Here is a 15,011-nt window from a genome sequence, read left to right on the forward strand (position 1 = left end):
TTCTGCAATTGGTAAATCAGAGATCATCTGCATAGCAGGATCATTTAGGAAATGATGAGGCCACTCTGTGCAGAGAGGACATTTGGCTTGGCAACCAAAGGAGTTCTTTGGGAAGTGATCATAATGGCACTACCACACTAATCAAATTCCTCCGTTTTCTCTGACGAGAGGATTTTAGAGCCAAGTGTCCTCACTCTAAGCAAAGACAACATGTTAACATCTGAATTGACAAACTGAGGACAGGGACACATGGTGTAGAGAAACAAGCCTAGTGACAACACTAGGAAGTGTTGTCAGTACTCTGCCCAGGTCCCTGTTGTTGCTTGTTTGAGCGTGACTTTCATCTATACCTTTAACTTTTCTTCCTAGGACTGCCTCGGGCTACTGGAGTCAGTCATGAGGAAAACCAGAAAAACCTAGAAGCAAACCCATCATTTCAAGTCTCTAGCACCTTTTAGGAGACCACCACTCACTCTATTCTTAGCCCAGGATCTAGGCAGTTCATGCTGACCCCAACAATTACTTCTATGGGTGAGGCTGGGACCCAGGTTGGGCTTATATGAGTCAAATTTCCATGGTGCTCTGAGAGGTTTGGGATGGGGACATGACCCAAGTTGGGCCAGTCAAGTTCCCTAGAACGAAGGGAAAAATGAGAATTTCTCCTTCTTGGATGGTGAGGTCCACAGACCTTTTTTAGCTTCAAGCTTCCAGATGCCATTTATGATATTGCAAGGAGAGTGTCTGGCTGAGAGTGAACACAGAAGAAAGCAGAGCTCAGACATGGAGAAGATGTTACTGTGGGCCTTGGGTATTCCTCATCTGCTGTGAGGTAGCACAGTCCATATTGTGGACTTGCTGTAATGACCTGCCTGGGGTGCTGACTTCAGAGCTTCCTAACACTCTGAGGACCCAAATGCCCCCACTGTGTCAGAGCCATGCTGTGTTGTTTCCTAAATGGAAAGAAGGCCCTCACCAGATACCCCCACTCTCCCCCCACCCAGTGCATGGGGCAAGGCTAGGAGGTAAATGCTCTTCCAGACCTAGGCCTCCCTTGCATACACCTCTTCTTGCAGATCAGTCCCTGAATCATGGTCTCAGCACAGGGAGGTCCCTCTGCCACACTATCCTATAAGCATCTTGAAGCATATAAATAATGATACTTATTTAGTGCTTTCCATGTGCCAGACACTGTTTCATGAGTTTTGCCTGACAACCTCATTTACTTCTCACAAGAGCTCGATGAGCACATGTGGTTGTTATCCACATTTTACTGTTACTTGCCCAAGGATCTCTCATTTTTAAAGTACCATTAAGCTTTTAAAATGATTTCACATCTTTAATCTACTTTATTAACACAACAGTTTCCTGAATTGGGATTATTATCCCTCATTTAGAATTTCTTTAAAAAGCATAAGAAGTTGAGATAATTGCCAATGGTCAAACTATGACTTTAAGTCAGCATTCATTCACAAAACCACAGAAGCTCAGAGTGGGCAGGGACTACTAAAGACACCCAATTCGGACTGCTTAGCTAACTGGAGGGGAGACAGAGGCTCAAAGGAGAGAGAGGTTTGCCTAAACACAAGCTGGGGTCTGGGGTCTTAATCTCCCAGTTCTTGAAGAATGTGTGATTCTCTGTGTTTTTGTCTCTGCATTCCTCTCTGTCTCTCTCTGACACACACACACACACATACACACACATGCACACACATGCACACATACACATAATGCACCTACCCACCCATCAGAAACTACTCCTCTCCACCCTCACCCCCCATGTCCCTACTCAGAATGGTCACCCTCTAAATTCAGAAGGAGCAGAGGGTCTGTGTTAGTCCTGGTCCCTCTGATGAGCTAGACACCTTTTTAGATCAAACCCAAATGGCTTTATTTCCCTCAGGAAGTGTCCTCAGCATCCAAGAGACTTCCAGGTTTCCCTCAATTTTTAAGGAAAGACAGCTGTGGGGGGAGACAAGTACATGATGAAGGGACCAAAATCCATTTTAGGGATGGTCAGACCTCTCATGTGACATGGTTGCTGAGAGGCCTCTGGTCTTCTGCCCCCGCAGATTGAGTCTCTGGGAGAGCCAAGCAGGAGGAGGATGGGAATGGACCAGCCAGCCAGGCAGGCCTGTGAGCAGCCGCGGCCAGCAGGCCCTGTATCATAGCACAGAGAAGACATGAGGGAGATAGCCAGGGGGGAGTTCATAGTCAGAAGGAGAAACCCATGCGAATGAAAACTATCAACTGTACTTGAGAGGTAGTGAAGAAAGTAGATCAGTAGAGGCAGTGCGAACTCCCACTGCTAGCCAAGCCTCTTCCCTTCCCTTCCAAAAAGCTAATGTGTAGATTGATGGATATCTCCTGAGTTGAAGTCGGCAGCACAAGTAGAATTAATGAAGGCAATAGCATGGAAATGCATTGTATTAATAGACCCAAGCAGAAAGCAGATTCAAACGACTTTCATAAATGAGTCCAAGCTAGGAATGGAAAGAAGATGGAGAGGACAATAGAAGGTGGGAGAGGAGTCACAGGGAGGGTTGGAAAGACTTTGAAAACAATTACCAAAAGTTATTTATTTGAAGCCCTTGGTAACAACAATTCAAGAGATGAGCTATTTGATTAAACTGCAATATGAAAACATGGCAGTATTTAAGGCATTGGCACCAGAGAGGAGAATGAGGATGAGCAGAGGAAAATCTGAAAATCAAGAATGTAAAGAGCATGACTCCACAAAATTGCATTTGCAACTGTATGCAAAGTGGAGTCCATGGGGGCAGAGTTCCACTGGACATTGGTGGATGCAGTGACCGAGAAACGCTTCTCACTGGGGCTCTAGCACCTGCATTAAGATGGAGCTTTTCTAATGGAGACAGTGGCTATCCTAGAGAAGGCCAGAGACCAGTCAGATCTGAGCAGTGTTATCATTTCCAAGGAAATATGAATATAACATGTTTCCTAAGGTTTCAGACTTCACAATTTCTCTGTGAATTAATTGGAGCTGGGACAATGGGATCTCAGGCTAGGCATGTGGGTTGGTGACTTTCCTCCAGTGGTGCCTATTTTCCTCATCTGGTGAAGAAAAGGTGGTGGGGATTTTAGTTTCTACCTGTAGCAGAGTCAGTGGTCTCACCAAACACTCCATCTGTGCCTTCCTACCTCCTCCACTCACGACTCCCTGGCTATCAGGGAGTTTTTGCAATTCTCTTACAACTTTGGTTAATAGGTTTAAATGGAAGTGACATGTGAACATAAACTGATGCTTGGAAGAGCAAGGGTAAAACCCTCTAGATAGCTCTTCCATTGTTTTGGCCACATTCAAGATGGCATTCCAGGGCTCAGCGGTTTAGTGCCTGGGGTGTGATCCTGGAGATCCGGGATCGAGTCCCACGTCGGGCTCCCTGCATGGAGCCTGCTTCTCCCTCTTCCTGTGTCTCTGCCTCTCTCTCTCTCTCTCTCTCTCTGTCTCTCTCGGATAAATAAATAAAATCTTAAAAAAAAAAAAGATGGTATTCCAAATGGTGAAGCCTCCACCATACTGAGTCCTGGAGTAAGTATGTGAAGAAGAATTTTTCCTTTCCCTCCCTTTCCTACCACAGGCTAGCCTGAATGATCAGGTGGTATGAGCAAGAAATAAATTAAGTACAGGATAAACCTTTGTTTGGTTAAGATTTTATTACAGAATCATAGCCTACTATACCCTAATACACTCTCTAATAGGCACCAACCACTATCCAAACTGATACTTGCAAAAGCACTATAACACGGTAAGCTGTCTTAAGATTTGATTATTTAAACTCAATAAGCACCTTTTGAGTAGGTTCCAGGTACTGTGGTAGGCCCAGTGGCTACTAAGATGAATAAGACTCAGGGTATTTCCATTTGTCTGGGGAAACAGGTTCATGGGTACATAATAATAATGTAGTGGGAGAAGTTTTTTGCATTGGGTTCAAAAGTACCATAAGGAAACCGGAGAGCTAAGTCTCAGAAGCTGAGGAGGGGTCAAGGAGTCAGGAAGACCCTAGAGAGGTGGTGTCTGAGCTGGGCTTTGGGGGGAAGTATATGTATGTATCAGGTAAAGAAGAATCAAAGAGCACTCAAATCAGAGAATTCAGGAAGATTAGAATACTATCCTTTTGTTTCTCTACTGGACTAACTTACCTGCTATTCTATCCTTTAATATCTACTCAGACATTGCCTCTTCCTGAAAGGCTTTTTCACTTCTACCCCTGCCTCCCTCATTACCCACCACTACACACAGAACTTCAGCCCCAAGTAGGTTGTGTGGCTCTTCTCTCTGCTTCTGCAACATTCCAGCCCCACCAAAATAGCATTTTGTAATTTTCTACCATCTTGTCTCTTTTCCCAAGTGTGTTGGAACTTCGATGTCAGGGTTTGCCACTATGTTTCTAGAGCCCAGCAGAGGGTTTACTTATCATACTAAAAACAACTTTTTTGAAAAGCAAATAAAAACAGGAAAAGTGAATAATCCAATCAGAAACAATTCAAGATTTCATCACAGACCTAAGGAAATCTGGTTTCTATATAGCTCCAAGTTCTAGGTGTAACGAGGAGGAGGAGATTAGAGGTAAGGGGCTACAAAGGGCAAGAGTCTAGGAAACCAGAGAAAGTGCAGTCCAGCTGGAAAAAAATCAGCTGAGTCAGGAAAGGAGCAACCTTTTAAAGCAAAAGGAGGGACAGCAATTCAGTGAGGTAAGGTCATGAAGATGTCATGAGCTATTGACTTTGTTCAGTCATTAGTGCATTGACTGTTGACCAGAAAATATCATCTCTCTTTCCTACAATTTCTAATTTCTCCAGGAGCCTCTCTGGCTTTCTGGAATATCTGTTAACACATGTAAACATATCCATGGTAAATTCATAGTGTCACAGTTGTTATTGGCATTTTCCCCAGGCTGAGATCTAAAGATGATCCTGTGTCTGGGAATCAACAGCTACTTGATAAGCCCTTGCTCTAGACAAGGTGCTGGAATAGGAGTGGGGAGGACACCTTGATAGACCAGACCTATCTGGGATCTTGAGTAGTTACAGAAGTTAGAGTACTACAGTCAGTAGTTACAGGCTGTTGGGGAAACAGCCATGTTCTACACTATCTAATGATCCCTCAAAAGCAGGGTGAGGCGTGGAGCAAGCCCAGCTAATACCAGGTATCACGGTGACCCAGGGACTGGAGCCAGTCTGGGCTGGTGCTCACGCTGGAGGCTTAGAATAGGAGAGAGCCAGAAGAAGAAAAAAGCTGTTTCCTAGGGACAGCAAGGATCAATACCAGGGAATTCAACTTCTGTGCTCAAGTTCAAGAAGGAGAGCAGGGCCAAAAATGGGAAAATTGTTGAAAGTCAAAAGTCAAGAAAAGACTCAACAGTAAAAGATTAGAGGAACGGGATGGGGGGAGAGAGAAGATCCAAGGCACTTAGCTGTAAACTAGGCTGGAGGCCCCAACATCCATTTTTATTGGTCATTAGCCATACCTTTTGTGGGTGGGTGGATTTATTTATAAGCTCAGGGTTTAGAGGTACATTTATGCAGTGCTTTAAGCCATGACCCACAAAACCCAGTGCCAACTGTGGGTTAAACGTCCAGAGAAACCACAATCAAGAGTAATTTCAAAGCAGGCACTCCTAGCCTTGATTTATATTTTTCATATGTCAAGGAGAGCACATGCTGACCTCAGTCATCCTTAACATATTTTTATTTTTTCTCTCACTGGCTTTGCTCATGTGCTGTAGCACTCCAAACTTATTATTTTCCAAACCACCCTGAAAAATCTTCATCCTCTTAGCCCTGCCTCCCCAAGACTTCTTGTGTTTTCCTCCCTCTCCCTTTCTCCAGATTCTGTGTTCATGAGTCTAAAGAGTTGGACTGCTGAGTGGTGCCCTTCTCAGAGGATAGGGAACAGGCTCAGCCAGAATGTTCATTAGTAGGTAGGGGGTCAGGGAAGACTGGGAACATTCATCTTTTAAATGTTATATTCCATCACATATATGATGGACCATCAAATGCCAAATGTGAAGCCATTGGTTGGTGGAGGCCTAAGGGTATGTGTGCAGGCTTGGACAGGATTCCTGTGTCTGCCATGGAACACCATGGAGATTTCCTGGGAGAGCATTGTGAAGTGTCCCAGAGAACATTTCAGTCCTTCTAGGGCAAAATTAAGTCTCCCACTTCATGTCAAAATCTAGAGGATGTCTCCCTTTGCTTCTGTGATGGTCCAGACTCCAGATGTGGGTTTGACTGAGCGTTTCATGGTTGATTTCCCCCCTCACTGCTTCCACATTCTCAACCAACATTATTAAATGCCTGTGCTTTGATGGTAGGGCACACCTTAGATTTTCCAACTATAAAATGATCCTATTTTATAACACTGCAGGCACCGCATTGCTTGAATGCTTCTCAGTCCTGAAATCAATCCTGCTCAAGCCAAGTTGTTGAAAAAAAACTCCCCAGCCATTTTCCATTCATCTCAAATGTTGAATTTCCTGACATAATTTCCCAATCCTGGGGTGTCTCTGCCTCTTCGCCTCGCAGCTGGAGGAGATTGGTACCATTTCCTTACAGATAGAAGCAGAGCAAGAGGGTTAGTTCCCTCACAGACAGTGAAAATATAATTTTTTCATGAAGTGTGAATTTTCTAGGAATTAGCCTAATCCATACACTGCACTTTAAGTGTGAGAGCAGTAATTCAAGGAAGGTCCTATAATAACAGATGAACCTATTTAATGACCACGTTTGGCCACTTTCTGGCAGACTGGGCTCTGTCCCTGAAAAGCCTTATTTCAGGCATTTCTAGGTGGCTGAATATTCACTGGCCAGCATCATTCCTGCCTCAAGCATCCATCCTCAACTTCTTTCCTCTCAACAACACTGTGGCAGATGTGTGTGCTGCCTAGAATTTAGAACAGGGCTTCCCAAGAGTATTCTCTGGAACCCTGGCCCCTAAGATGAACAGTGAGAAAAGGGTTAAATACATTTGGGAAAAGCCTCAGAGTGTGGAGATTATTGTGCATGTTGGCTGTGTTTTAATTTGGGCTTCCCAAAAGCATTTACTGAGAGAGAGACTCCTGATTCCTGGAAGATGGAGAATAAGAGTGGGGAAGTGAGACAGGAAAGGAAAAGCAGCCAGTAAAGGATGACTTAGGATACCAGCTACCACTGTGAACTGAAGCTTAATCCCACTGGGGACCCTTGCAGCCAGATAGAACACAGGCTTGTCATCCCACCCAAGGGTGGTGTAGGAGAGCCTGCTGTGGCTCTACACCCCCTCCATCCCTCTTTGCTTGAGGACCCCTCCTCAGGAGTGTTCATTCCTCAGCACTTCTTACTTGCTTTGGCTGAACAAAGGGGTTCCAAGGAACAAGGTCCTTAGGACCAGAAATGCATGCACTGACCATGGAAGTAGGGCTGGTGTGCCCTGAAAGAAGGAGAGGGAAGGATATGGGTGGATGCTGACGGTATCTGCCGAAGATCATCAATTCATACACTGTGACAATTTTGGATAAATCTGGCTCAAATACTTAGCAGGTAAAGATATAAAACCAGAGTGGAACATGGTGCTCAATAGTTTTTTTAACCAGGATAAAAGAAGATACTAGAGAGTTAGGGGTCAGTCTATGAGATGTTTCCAGGCAGGGAAGCCAACTGAGCCCTTCTTTTCTGAAAGCCAGTGGACAAATTTGGTTCAGGGAAAGGAAGGAGTATAATGGTTGGACCAGCCACCAAAGGGATGGAGGGACAGTGAACTTCCTAGTACTAGACATATTCTAACAGCATCAGGATACTGTGGTGTGGGGGGACGGGGTCGGCGGGGAGAGGGAATGTTAAGGGATGGGACATTTGTTAAAAGGCCAGACATTCAGGCTCTGCATTTGTGGATTTTAAATTTTTATTTATTTTATTTTTAGAGAGGGAGGAAGGGGGAGGAGCAGAAGGAAAAAGAGAGAGAGAATCTTAAGCAGGCTCCACACACACACACAGCATGGAGCCTGATGTGGGGTTCAATCTCACAAACCTGAGATTATGAACTGAGTTGAAATCAAGTCAGATGCTTACTCAGACTGAGCCACTCAGGTGCCCTAAGTTTGTATTACTTTAAAGTCTTCATTTTTATTCTTCCTCCAGGATTGGAGGGCAGGAAGAGAAAAAGAGGGCATTTTTTCCTATCTCTCTACTTACTTGGTATCTCTAGCACTAGCTGTGTCTCTTAGTGGCCCCTGGGCAGCCTCAGCCAAGATTTGTTTTTTGCTGGAAGGCTCTAGTCCTTGAGCTTCAGACAAAAAGTGGAAGACTCACTTCTGCTCCCCATCACGGATTTACCCATTGGCTGAGGGGAAACCTGCGCTTTTCACAGAATTGAGGTGGGAGGAGGGCAAGGGAAGGTAATGGCCTGAGGTCCTAAAGTCATCACCTGCTGTGGCAAAGGCCATTCTCTCTCCTCCCTTATCACCATGTTAGCAGTCCCACAGGAAACTCCGTCTATGCTGAGATCACTAGCCATGTCTCAAGCCTCCAGATGGCTGAGAAGGCGGGGAACTTTTTGCACTCTTAATTCAGAAAGTTGTGCTTTTCTGTTGATAAGAAATAATAATTGTCCTTTGTTCAAAGAGTCAGTAAAATGGATTAGCCCCTTGGGAACCTACAGATTTGGTTTAAACTAATCTTCCAAAGATGTATGGAGAACATGAAAGAAAAATCCCAGATTAATAATAAAAAGAACTGAGGCACTTGTCAGAAAAAAAAAATTAAAGACAACAAGCAAATCTAATTCCCCAAATCCCAGCAGTGTTTGCCTTTCTGCTTTCTGTAGTATTCTGTATTCTAACAGAGCAGCCCTGGGTATGTAGTGTGTTTCCAGGATCCTTCTAATCCAGTTTACCCGGTGCCTTCTGACACATCCCAAGTGAAAGATGCCCTTTTGTATTTTAATTCACCCAATGAAACAAAATTCTGTGCTGGCTCCAGGGAAAACAAGTGCAATAGGAAATGAGGAAGGAGGCTCTGATCTTTAGCTACCTGTTTCTCCCAGATCTATTTCCTACATTCTCTATCCCATATGGCATCATTGGAAACTACATTTCCCAGACTCCCTTGCTACCTGGGTGGGATGAAAGGAGGAGAAAGGCCAGGATATTTCTTCTTCCCACATCCCTCTGCTTATGGGTATCTCTAGCAGTGGCCGTGTCTCCTCTATTTCAGCATCCACCACGCAGTCCCTCCCTCCATTGTTCCAGATACTTCCCAGCAGCCCCTGACATGGTTTTAGCTTCTACCTGGAGGCCTGGCTTCTGCACTCTGTGGACCCATCTCTTCCCATTGTCCTTTTAGCGCTCAGGTGATGGTGACTTGCCATTGTTGCTAAATTTTGGCTCACTGCACTGTCCTCTGTTTGGCATCTTGGTTCTTGCATTATCTGTATCACAGTTTCCCCATATCAAATTGCTTCTGCTTTGAAGACCTGGACTGACCTTTGCTTTTATGACTGGATCCTCATTACTATTAATGGTCTATCCTGTGGGCTGAGGACAAAAAGTTGCTATTACCTTCCATTGGCCAAGTTGATGAGAAGCTGATTCTCCTAATCGAAGAGTGCGCTAAACAGAAGGCAGGCTACAGGGAACAAGGATTTGGGTCAATGTTATTATCACATAATAGAGGCCCTTCAGTGCCACAGTTCCCACAATTAGTTCTTTCTGCCCTGACCCAGAACATTCTAGGATTGTTACTATTACTTACTATTTTTATTCTATTTTACAAATATGGAAATTGAAGGCTAACATGAAGTCAATTGTCAAAGGTCAGTGTGGGGTTTGAACACAGGCAGTCTGACTCCAGATCTTATACTCCTAACCCCTATATCTCCTCAATTTGCTGACATGTTCTCCACATGGTCCCAAAATAAGCACTGCCCAAGACCCTCTGTTTCTAATCTGCTCAGACTGTCCTGGTTTCTTCTGGCTTAAAATGGAAGTTGGACTATAGAAGAAATAAATTCATGTTCAATTTTTGCATCTTAGATCTCATTTGATTTCTAATCAGGAAAAGTCCCTAATCACCTCTGCCATAAAATGGCAGAAACAGCCCCCATATCCTGATACTTAGGCTGTAACTGTGGGGACTGCTTCATAGAGACATACACTTTCTCCAGTCCAGCAATAACCAACCATCCTCCACACTCTCTTACCATCTATAGGAATATCTGAAGGCATTTGTAAGATGCCGTGTGAGATCAAGGGTAGGTTCCACTCACAGAATGGACAAAGTTCATTACTCTATGAGGGGTTGGAGCCATGACACCAGCCTCATTAACAAATGTCTCTAAACAACTGGCAACAGCCATTAATGCAAACTCCTCTCCTCCTAAGAATGTTTTAGGCCATAGACTAAAGGTCTGTGCCCCTACCCATTCCCTGGAGCCAGGCCTCATTAAGAAAAGAACTTAGATGGGTCCAAAAGTTCCTCAGAATGAAAAATTAACCAAGCTTTTTATAAACTGCAGCCTTGGGGATGAGGAGGAACTGGGTTATTCCCAGTGAGTCTGCTCCACTGATGCAGGAAGCCTGTTGTCTTGCAAAGAGCCCTGAAAGGAGTGACTGTGAAGGCACAAGGCACCTATTAGGGAAGAAAAGAATTTGCAGAGATTGAACTGGGGCTGACCTGATTTCTTGTTGGGGAACTGTTGCCTGGTGCTGCAAGTAGAACACAGAGGGAATTTGTTTCAGGCTTGTATCATCATAACTTTCATCATCGTCCTCATCAATGCCATTATCATCCTCAACCCCAAACAATATTTATTAAGTCAGTTATTATGGCAGCCAAATAAACTTGGGGCAATTAACCATGAGATTTGGGCACATCCTGACTCAAGCCAATCAATCAAATACCTGCCAACCATTTTCTGAGCAACTGATATGCTGGACCACTAGTTCCCCAGCCTGGCTGCATATCAGAATCACGTGGGCCTGGGCCTCACATCAGACCAATTAAATCAAATCTCTGGTTGGGGGACATGGTACTTGTACTTTTTAAAAGGCTTCACTGGAGACTCTAATGTGCAACTAAAGTTGAGAAGAAATGTGCTAGGAATTATGGAAAAACAGAATGAGTAAATAAAACACACCTGACCTCTGGGAGCTTACTGCTTAATTAGGGAAATGTATGCAGTTAAAAAGGGAAGTGTATGTGTTAACTAATGAAATAAGACAACAACTCCAAGAGACAAATGAATTAGAAAGGTGTGGAGGAAAGAGTAGTTTCAAGAATTTGGGAGAGCTTTGCAGAAGAACTGGAAATTGAAAAGGGACTTAAGGACAGTCAGATAGCAAATTGGATTATTGCAAGCTGAAGCGGCCCAATAGCTCTAGAAAAAGAGATTAAACTTGTTATATTCTGGAATCAGTGGCTAGATTGAGAATATATTAAATGGTGGGTCAATGCAAGAGAAGATTAAAAAGGTAGGTCATGGGCTAGATTGAAGTTGGCCTTGACTATGTTGCACAACCGATTTCTAGAAGTTATTCAACATATATAACTTAAATTTTTTACAAATTGAACATAGTGCCTATATTTAACAATACTGTACTATGTACCTAAAAATGTGAAATTTGTTAAGAGGGTAGATAGAGCTCAGATTAGACATTTTTGCCACATACACAAAAAGGACACAAAGAAAGTAATCCATTAGAAGTAATGGACATGTCTATTACCTGGATTGTGATGATGGTTTCTTGTGTGTATGCATATGTCCAAACTCATCAGATTGTACACATTAAATACATACATTTTTTTGGTATATCAGTTATACCTCAATAAAGCAGTTTTAAAAAAAGAAAGAAAGAAGATAGTTGGGTAGCTCAGTTGGGTAAGTGTCTGACTCTTGATTTAGGCTCAGGTCATGATCACAGGGTTGTGAGATGGAGCCCTTCATCAGGCTCCATGCTAACCATAGAGCCTGCTTAAGATTCTCTCTCTCTCTCCCTGATCCTCCCCACTCTAAAAGGAAAAAAAGGTGGGGGGGCATCTAGGTGGCTCAGTTGGTTAAGCGTATACCTTCAGCTCAGATTGATCCCAAGGTCCTGGGATTGAGCCCCACATGGGGATCCCTGTTTGGCAGGGGGCCTGCTCCTCCTCTTTTCATGTTCCCCCTGTCTCTCTTTCTCTCAAATAAATAAAGTATTTTTCTTTAAAGGAAAGAAACTGGCCTTGACTACAAACTAAGGTGCTTGGGTGATGGAGGAACTGTTCTGTTGATTCCTGAGAAGGGAAGTTTAAGATGCAGAGATTTTTAAAATTTTTGTTCATTGGGGGTTTGGATTTATAATGTAATGAAATGTAGTGTGGACTGGAGTAGAATGGAAGGACCTGGGGAAAGAAAGGACATTTGAAAAGCTATTGTATTATCTCAGGAGTGAGAACTTCCACCAAGACAAAGGCTATATATATAGAAAGAAGAAGCTAAAGAAGACAGTTTGGAAGAAGAGTTACTGGGTCCTAGTGACCAATGGGATATTGAAGTTCCTGGATTGGACACCTGATTGGGTGGTGGTGCTATTAACCAAACAGGAAGGTGGCCAACCTGGCATAATAGAGGAGGAAGGTTTTGGGACAGTTGGCCTGAAGTTCAACTGCAGCTCAGTCACTCACTGAACAAATGAGTTTAGGCTCTGAGATCTAGCTTCCTTATCTGTATCGAGGGGCTTACAATATCTGCCTTGCATGCTAGCGGGGAAAGTTAAAAATAATGTATATGCAATGCTACCATAGGGCCTTGCACAGAGTAGTAACTCAGTTGGTGTTATTATTTTTAGTATGATTATGAAATATAGGGGAGGATGTTAGGATGAGTGGAGGTTCCACTGAGTTGAGCTTTAGACATGTTATACTTGTAGGATATCTCAGCAGAAATGTCTAATAGGCAGTAGGTAATATAAGGCTAGTGCTAAAGTCAGGGCCTGAAATAAAGATAGGAGGATCATCTACTTAGAGGTGACAGCAGAAATTCATGGAGGTGGTTGAAATTTTCCAGGGAAAGTATACAGAGGAAGCAGAAAGGGTGCTTAAGAGTGGTTTTTGTATTGGTCAGGACTCTGGTTATAAGTGATAGAACTCTAACTCAAGTGGCTTAAGAACAAAAATGGAGAAGAGAGGACATTTTATGGACTCCAGTAACTGAACTTACAGGGACACATGTGGCTTCATACATGGTTGCATGTTAAAGCCAGGTGCTCAAAAGATGTCATGGATGTCATGAGGATTCTTCTTTCTGCTCTCCTTCTGGATGGTTTCATTGTCAAGTATGTTCTTCCTGTGTTAGGGCAAAAATGGCACCAAGGCTTTATTCTATAACTTAGAAATACCGACAGGAAAAGGTCAGCAGTTCCAGAAAAGGAACCAAGATTGATTCTCATCAGCTTATTGCTCTTGTGCTCATCCATGAGACAATCCCCATGACTCTGAGCCTGGGTTACATGACCACCCTTAGGCCTGAGGCTCAGGGTTACTGAAACAATATGAACTGATGGTAGAGAAGGTATGTATGCACAAAGGAAAATCAGAGGTGTTGTTAATCCACTAGAACAGGGGTCCACAGGCCAAATTCTCCTGCCTAGAGCCCATTTTTATAAATAAAGTTTATTTGGAATGCAGCCACATCTACATGTTTATGCATTGCTTATGGCGTCTTTTGAGCTACAGCAACAGAGCTATGTCATTACTGCTAAGACCATCTGGCCTGCAAAGTCTAGAATATATATAATCCTACTGTCTTGTCCCCTTACAGACTAACTCACATTTTCCTCCAATATCTAGAACTCTGAGCTCCTCTCTATGGGTTTAACATCTTCTGGATCTTTGTAATAAACCCTGGAGGCATTGTCCTGTATGCATTGTTAAAATTTAAGAATATACTGGTTCTTTACAGAAAAGTTTGCCAACCCCTGCACTAGAACCCCTAAGAACAGGAACTTTTTTGTATATACTGCTGTATGGCCAGGCTGGAAGAATGTCTGATAGATGGTAGGTACTTAATGAGTATTTGTAGTATGACTGAATGATAGGGAAGTGGATACTGAGTTTGTTTCAAGATTGGATTTCTGTTACCACAGAAAGCATTAACCCTTAACAGAGGTCAGCTTGAGGGACAGGAAGGAAAAAAAAGAGGAAAGGGCACTTGAGCAGGAGCCATACCTCCAGGAGGAAAACAGATCAGAGAAGCAGGCCAACTGCAGGAAGGGGGGAGAAGGCTCATGGATTTGGAACTCAACATACTGAATTTCCCCAAAGCCAGGTCAGTGGATACAGCCTGATGAAGGGTGGGCTGAAGAAGTGGAAACAGTTCAGGCTTGGGGACTTGAGAGGAACAAATGATGGGCAATGAAGGTCAATGAAGGGAAGGGGACAGTCTTTAACATTCAAGCTGATAGGGAGGCAGACCATGATGGGGAGGAGCTGGGGTTCTTAAAATGCCTAGGTCCCTTGGGAAGGTCTTCTCTCCTGATCATGGCTTGGAAGTGAACACATCCTGCCTGCTCTGACATCCATCCTTCAAACAGCTGGGAAGCATGCCATAGCAAGCCCAACAGCACACATGGTTAAAGTGATCTACTGTCCCCTTACTGACTAACTCACATTTTCCTCCAAGACCAGAGCTCTGGGCTTTTCCCTGTGATTTAACATCTTCTGAGTTCTTGTAATAAGTCCTGGGGCGGGTATTGTCCTGCATACATTGATAAAATTTGAAACAGGAAGTATAAAGGCTGGTCTTCTTTTTTTTTTTTTTTTTTTTTTTCTCTTGAGCTTAATTCAAAGACCTATTCTGCTACTTTATCGGAGCATATTAATCAATGTCGAAATTACCCATCTCAGAGGTACAAACTTCCAGTTATAAAATAAATAAGTCATAGAGATGAAAAGTACAGCAGAGGGAATATAGTCAATAATATTGTAATAACGTTGCATGGTGACAGATGGTGACAACACTTACAGCCGTGAGCAATGAGTAA

The sequence above is a fragment of the Canis aureus genome, chromosome 5, assembly GCF_053574225.1.
Source record: "Canis aureus isolate CA01 chromosome 5, VMU_Caureus_v.1.0, whole genome shotgun sequence".
Classification (NCBI taxonomy): Eukaryota; Metazoa; Chordata; class Mammalia; order Carnivora; family Canidae; genus Canis; species Canis aureus.